At 55.6% G+C, this 7500-nt stretch overlaps 1 protein-coding gene across 8 annotated transcripts in view; it reads left to right on the forward strand.

The window, feature by feature from the left end:
* LOC147015523 (C-myc promoter-binding protein-like) overlaps window positions 1–7500 on the forward strand; it is a 215415-nt gene that overhangs the window by 159618 nt on the left and 48297 nt on the right. The gene's annotated exons all lie outside the window — the stretch shown is intronic.

The following is a 7500-nucleotide window of genomic DNA, read 5'->3' on the forward strand; positions in this document are numbered from 1 at the left end:
AAAAGGTTGGTCGTGGGCTAAAACGCCCGATAATTAATCGAACCGTCGAGGCCGACGATAACACCGCTCGGTTATCCCGATAGTACGGAACGGGTCGCTTAAAGTGGCCTGTGTCCGAAGTCGACCTGCGGCGAGGTGCGATCGCCCGGTCTACCCTCCGTGTGGGTACTTAGGTAGGTCGAATTTGGCGAGCAACCCTATCCCACGCGGGGGGTCGATTGGCACGATCGTGGTGAGGCCGAAAGGTCCACCCGTGACTAGTTCCCGGCGTTAGTCCGAGAGGGTCACGACGGGATTGTCCGTCCGGTGGGCGACGTGCCGCGATTCGAGTTACGTGGCCGCTCGCACGCCGGCGGGCGCGAATCCGCAACACTGGTGTCAGGAGTGGGATATAAACTCATCACCCTCCTCGCGGCACTGGTATCGGAGAACGGGAAAACGGGCTCTCCTGTCTCCAGCTAAATTCACGGGAATCGGTCCAGGGGTGAGAGGAGCGACCCCCGATTCCCTCCAAATTACGAGCGAGCTAAATTAACCCTTTGCGAGAAAAAAGATGGCGTCTCAAGGCGAGCGGGAGCCGGGGGTATTAGAAATGGATGTAGAATGTGTAGAATCCATGGTCCAGGATGAAATCCCCGTGCAAGAAATGTTGGTTGTACAGGAAAACGAACTCGCCCAACTGAACCCAGAGCCCGAAATAGGTGCGGCAGCGGCCGCGGTGTATGACACCTCCCCTCCCCCTCTCCACCAAAACCTCCCGATTTCTTGCCGAATCGGCTCACCCAAGCGCACCCGACATGGCCCAGCTATACGCCATGCTGGCGGCAATGAACAAGCAAATGGAAACGAATGCGCATGAAATTATAAACAAAATGAAAGGCATGAACGAAAAGATGGATGCGAATACACAGCAAATGAACGGAATGAACAAGCAAATGAAGGAAGAAACGAAAAAGCTGCGGGGTGAGACGCACAACATGGGCCGATGCCTGCAGGCGGGCATGAAGGCCGTTAGCAGGGAGCTTAAAATGGCGACTCCACGTGTGGGAGCGAACGAGCTGGGAGGGGGTGCAACGGCTGTCGGGCCCACGGTGGAGGCGGGTGAAAAAATAATTCGGGGGATGTGTTGGGCGAGGGTCGTGACGGTGATCGAAAGAGAAAAATTAAATGTGGAGACCAAAACGTGTGAGACGAGACACGAGGTGACTACAAAGGATATAAAAATAGTTGAGACAAGGGAGGTAAAGGGTGAAGAGGTGACTGAGTTGGCAGAGACACGGGAGATGGGAACGATAGAGGGAAGACTACACGATGAAGACGGGGTAAGTGACGCACACACACACACGGAGGTAGTGGAGGATAATGGGGGTGAGCTCGCGGACTGGGTGGAGGCCCGGTGCAAGCAGCTGGATGGCCTCCTCCAGGAACGAGGAGAGGGAGTGTGCCCCCTTGAGGCGAGTCACGACCAGGTGAGTTCGGTCGTGCTTTGCGAGGTAGAGGGGACGAGTGCTGCGAACGGTTGCACGGAGAGCTTGGGGGGTATAGAGGCCCCGGAGACCCTTGTGGGGACACGAATCCCCAGTGTGGTTGTCCCTGTGTGTGTGGTGCAAGGTGTGAGTGCGTCCCCGTGTGTGGAAGCGACCCCGTGTGTGAGTGGTGTGGTGGCGATTGTGCCGGAGTACGTGCTTCCCAGCACGCCGTGTGTAAAAGGGGCACCGCAAGTGGAAGAGGTCGTGTGTGTGGATGAAACGGCCAGTGTGGATGAGGCACCGCGGGTGAGTGCCCCCGCGTGTGTGAGTGAGGGACGGTGTGTGGATGAGGCACCGCGGAGGAGTGCCCCCGCGTGTGTGAGTAGTATGGTTTGTGTGAGGAAAACGGCACGAGTGAGTGGAAGGCCGCGAGTGAGTGGAGCCACGTGTGTGAGGGAGATGGCATGCGTGAGTGAACGGCCGAGTGCAAGGGAGACCGTGTGTGTGAGAGAGCGGTATGTAAGGGAGATGTCGGTGGGCATGTATGAACATGCAGCCGCGTCTCCCGGGGTGACTTTAATGGTGTGGAGTGTGAGCGTCGTAACACGCAGGTGTGCGTGGGTCGAATGGCGACGACGGCGACATGAGAGGAAAGAAAGCCGAGTAGCGGCTGTAGTTGTTTTGGGGACCGTGCCGGGTTCACCCAGCAGCGAGCACGAGGTCCGTGCTGTGCAACGCACGAGGCCCCCACGTGCTCGCTTGCGAGAGTGAAGTCCCGGTCCGTAAACGCACGCGGTGGATTTGCCGATCCCGCGGACGGACAAAGTTTAGGCAGGATTACGGATTTGGACTGGATGGGTTCTCCACGCGATCGTGTGTGTTAAGCTCCAATGGGCAAAGCACATGTGTTCGCGTGGGGAACCCCTCGAGACGTGGGGCTTGTGTTTTTTTTTTTATGCGCACGGTGACGTCATGGCTGCACGTGGGGTTGGAATCCGGCAGGAGGGGTATCCCTGCCGGATGGTACCGTCCAGGGAGGGACGAGGTACACGTGCAGCTGCATGACGTCACGGGCAGGTGCAAAGTGCGCGAGCTGTGAGTTGCCGCGCTGGTGCTGCGCATGTAAAGAAAAAAAAAACAAAAAACCAAGCCTCACTTTCGGGTGCACAGGATTCCTGGGCAAGGGGTGGAAGACCCCCTTGACCTGGGCACAGGATGGAAACTAGTTAGGGGGAAGGGTTAGCTTAGTTAGACCGACTTCATGGGGCAGGGGTAAGTCCTCATGGAGTCCGTGGAATGGATTAGTTAGAGGGATTGTAGTGAGATTTAGGTTGGGAAATGGATTTATGGGATTATTTGGAGACAGTGACTGACAGTGGATGTGTAGCGGGGACGTAGTTTAGCCATGTAGTGTTAAAAGGAACGTGCTATAGTTTAAGGGACGACGTGGGAGCACGAGTTAGTTAGGGGAGGTAGTTAGAAGGATGGCAGAGTTCAGCGGTGAGTGTGTTGAAGAGTTGGTGAGTGAAGTGGAAGCATGTGCTTGGTGAGTGAGTGAGGCCAGCGGGTCTGTGTGAGTGGAGCGAATGGGGAATGCATGGTGCGATGAGTGATTGGGGGGAGGAGTGACTCCCGCCCAAGGGACCCCCGGGGTCAGTGTAGAGTGAGTTAGGGGGTTAGTTAAATTGAAAAATGGAAGTCGTTCTGTTGTTGGTGGGGAAGTAGGCTCGAAACCCGTTTGGAGGGGTGCAGGAGCCCTGTTGACAGGCTGGGAGCGTGGTGGCGAAAGGTGAGTATCGCTGAGTGGGTACCCTGGGCACCAGGCTAGTCGGCCGTAGTAGGCCAAGGGCCCATGGGGGGCCGGGATAGCGTAGTGGGCACGGGTGCGCCTGCTTGGTGCGGGGGCCCGGGGCGCCATTAGCCGCGTGGGCAGTGTTGTGGGCACGGGTGACCCTCGGAAAGGGGCCTGGGAAGCCAGCCTGCCACGTGTGCGTTTCAGGGGAGGTGCCATGGGGGGCACTCCCCGGTGTTTAGGGAGCTGGTAGGCTCGGAGGCAGTGTAGTGCCCGGGGGTGCCATAGCGGGAGATTCGGCAGAGGGTCGTGCCTGCCAAAGGGGGCCACGTGTCCCAGCCATGAGACCGTGTGAGGGCACGGAGAGAAAATTGGGGGGCGAGGCCCGAAATTGTGAGGACACCAACACAGGCGACGGGAATCTGGGTTGTTAGAACCAATAGTTTAAGCGAGAGGCGCTTGTTGAAAGCCCCGGGGTAGTTTAACAGTTAAATGGTTAGGGTAGACCCTCCGCACCATCCATCCCCTCGCTCTCGTTGTGGGCCGCTGGACCCACTTGGTGTTAAGATCGCTGAAGTCTGGGGAGGCCATCCTGAGGCTTCGTTGGGCCTCGGCACAGGACGTTAGCTCTCCCTTATTCCCCTCCGGGAAGGGAACGTAGGGGTTGGGAGTAGGCTAGGTGACAGGATAGGTTAGCCGAACAAGGACAGTACAGGGGGTTCGGGGACGATTTATAGTGGGGAAGTAAACATAAAAACAACAAAAATAAAAAAAATAAGTTGGGGCTAAATTGGGGTTTGACAAATTAAGGGAGTGGGTATAGACAGTGACAGGCAAAGGCGATAGGTTGGGAGGGAGACCGTAGGGTAGGTCCGAGCCCGCCTTCCGAGTGGCCAGCACCACCGCACTCCCTCCACCAACCTCCACTGAACGGCAAAGGCTGGCCAGCTTCATCTGCTGGCTGCGTTGCTGCAAGGCAAAGGCCGGCCCACTTCATCGGCAGCTGTTGTTTTGCTGCAAGGCCTGTGCCGGCTGGATCGTCTGCAGCTGCTGTGCTTCAAGGCCTGTGCCGGCCAGTTCATCTGCCGGCTGGGTTTGCCTGCAGCGGCCTTCTTCTGCGGGCTGTGTTTGCCTGCTGCCTTTGCCATGCCATGCCCACTGCCCACGTTCACCAGCCCCGTTCAATTTTGCTTTGCCCCCCCCTGTTCATTTCCATGCGCGCCGGGATCATCGTAAAAGCAACAGTTTGCAAGCTGCGAGAACTGCCCTGTTGGCAGCTACAACACGGGCCTGCAGTGGCGGCCCGTGCACCGTGTTTGCGTTCAGTTCAAACCATTCATCCATCCATTCGTTGTGTTCATTGCGTGTGCCACTTGAGCTGGCACGGAGACTGCGTTTGTGCAGCCCATGCACCGTTGTGGTTCACTGCGTTCAGTTCAAACCATTCATCCATCCATTCGTTGTGTTCATTGCGTGTGCCACTTGAGCTGGCACGGAGACTGCGTTTGTGCAGCCCATGCACCGTTGTGGTTCACTGCGTTCAGTTCAAACCATTCATCCATCCATTCGTTGTGTTCATTGCGTGTGCCACTTGAGCTGGCACGGAGACTGCGTTTGTGCAGCCCATGCACCGTTGTGGTTCACTGCGTTCAGTTCAAACCATTCATCCATCCATTCGTTGTGTTCATTGCGTGTGCCACTTGAGCTGGCACGGAGACTGCGTTTGTGCAGCCCATGCACCGTTGTGGTTCACTGCGTTCAGTTCAAACCATTCATCCATCCATTCGTTGTGTTCATTGCGTGTGCCACTTGAGCTGGCACGGAGACTGCGTTTGTGCAGCCCATGCACCGTTGTGGTTCACTGCGTTCAGTTCAAACCATTCATCCATCCATTCGTTGTGTTCATTGCGTGTGCCACTTGAGCTGGCACGGAGACTGCATTTGTGCAGCCCATGCACCGTTGTGGTTCACTGCGTTCAGTTCAAAAGGGAAGGCCTTGGACTGCGTGTGAGCAGCCGGCCACGTTCCCTGTCACCTGCATTGTTTGAGTCAGAGACTGCATGCGAGCAGCCTGGCTCCCTGCTAACTGCTTTCTTTTTGCAGAGTTCATTGATCCTGGGCCATGGTTTAGTGTAAAATTTGTAAGTTAAGTTAAGATGTACTGTAAATATGAGTACGCCCCCCGGCATGTCTGTCTTAGCGCCGGCAATTTTATTTAAGTCGTCCGTGTGAGTGAGTTTGTTTAGGTAGTTACTCAGCCCTCAGGTTATTTATTTTGGGGACACGAATACCATGAATGTCGCACTCAGGGATCCGTAGGTAAAATGTACTAGGGGAAAACTACACATGATGGCACACGAAAATTTGACAGCTCGGGACGAGTGTGTAAAAAGGGGAGGGGGTAGTGTTGTGGTTGACGAAATTCGCAAACCACCATTCAGGTCCCTTAGGTGAGATATCTCTGTAAGTATATGTGTAGTTAGGCCCAAACCCGTTGTTTAGAGGGAATAAATGTCATTCATGCGGGCTGCGACCCTTCAGGATAGCCGTTTTTCTTTACTGTCTTTATTTTGGACCAGCCGCCATTACTACCACCACCAACCACGTCTCAACAGCTATCACACAACAACCACCAACCGCAACGCCGCTTCACAACAACAGCCACGACCTTTACCGTCACAACTCGCCCTCGCAACCATCGCATCACCGTCATTCCCACGCCGCTTGTGGGCACCGATACTGGACTCGTGCAGGGCGCGCACCGAGCAGCGGGTGCAGAGGCACAGCCTTTCCGAAGAAAACGGATCAAAAACGACTCACGCCCACTTCTGTTCCGTCCTATCGGCGAGCGTGGGGCGATTTGGCCCCGCCTCCAGGTGCGTTGGAGTAATATCGCTATATGCAAATTCATGGATCAAAAAGCATTCACGCCCACTTTTCCTCGGTCCAATGGGGAGCCAGTTAGAGGTGAAGGGTCGGAGGTAAAGGGTCGAAGGTGAAGGAGTGAGGCCACGGGGCATATAAGGGGCCGTGTTCGTCAGTCAAGGCAGTTAAGAGTTCGGAGTCAGTGAAGAGCTGGGACGAGTCAAGAGAGGAGTCGGAGAAGGCGGTTGGACGGAGCTGTGAAGAGGTGGCGGCGGCGAAGGCGGTCGAGGGGGTGCTCGTGTCAGAGTCGGGGAGCTGCGGAGGGGAGAGGCCAGCAACGCGACCAAGGTCGTGGTGGAGACGCTCGTCGCGGGACCCGAGACAGGGAGATATCCTCCTTCCCCCGAGCATCAACAACCCCCTCCTGTTTCCCCCCGCGCTGAGATAGTGCGAGAAGGGGGCCCCGTTCCCACCCCATACCAGGCAGTCCCAGCGAGGCCCGCGGAGTCGGGGCGCCAGCGCCATTTTGCGGCTCATCACCAGACGGGTAGGCCCGACGCGGTCTCGGCCCCAGGCCCGCCTACCCCCCTCATCCTTGAGGGTGGTCCTTTTCTTTTGCTTTGGGTATATGTGTTGTCGGCGCCGTCTGTGAAGTAAAACTGTATCAGTGTTGCCGTGTGCTCGGTAGTCCGTTAGATCTGCATTGTTGCATTTGCTTTTTGTGTAATATTGTGTTTCTTCTTCTTTTACATTTGCTTTTGGTGTAATTGTATATGTGTGCTTTCCGTTCATCGTGAAATAAATGTGCTTTATGTTGAACTGTTTTCCCGCTTCGCTTCGTCTTTTCCTTTATTGAATCTCCATCTTACTTCACGTAAAGGGTTGGTCGTGGGCTAAAACGCCCGATAATTAATCGAACCGTCGAGGCCGACGATAACACCGCTCGGTTATCCCGATAGTACGGAACGGGTCGCTTAAAGTGGCCCGTGTCCGAAGTCGACCTGCGGCGAGGTGCGATCGCCCGGTCTACCCTCCGTGTGGGTACTTAGGTAGGTCGAATTTGGCGAGCAACCCTATCCCACGCGGGGGCCGATTGGCACGATCGTGGTGAGGCCGAAAGGTCCACCCGTGACTAGTTCCCGGCGTTAGTCCGAGAGGGTCACGACGGGATTGTCCGTCCGGTGGGCGACGTGCCGCGATTCGAGTTACGTGGCCGCTCGCACGCCGGCGGGCGCGAATCCGCAACAATATATATATATATATATATATATATATATATATATATATATATATATATATATATATATATATATATATATATTGTTGTGGTTACCAAATTCGCAAACCACCATTCAGGTCCCTTAGGTGAGATAT

This window comes from Eptatretus burgeri, chromosome 12 (genome assembly GCF_056783735.1).
Source record: "Eptatretus burgeri isolate ZD-2024b chromosome 12, Ebu_testis_v1, whole genome shotgun sequence".
In the NCBI taxonomy this organism is placed as follows: domain Eukaryota; kingdom Metazoa; phylum Chordata; class Myxini; order Myxiniformes; family Myxinidae; genus Eptatretus; species Eptatretus burgeri.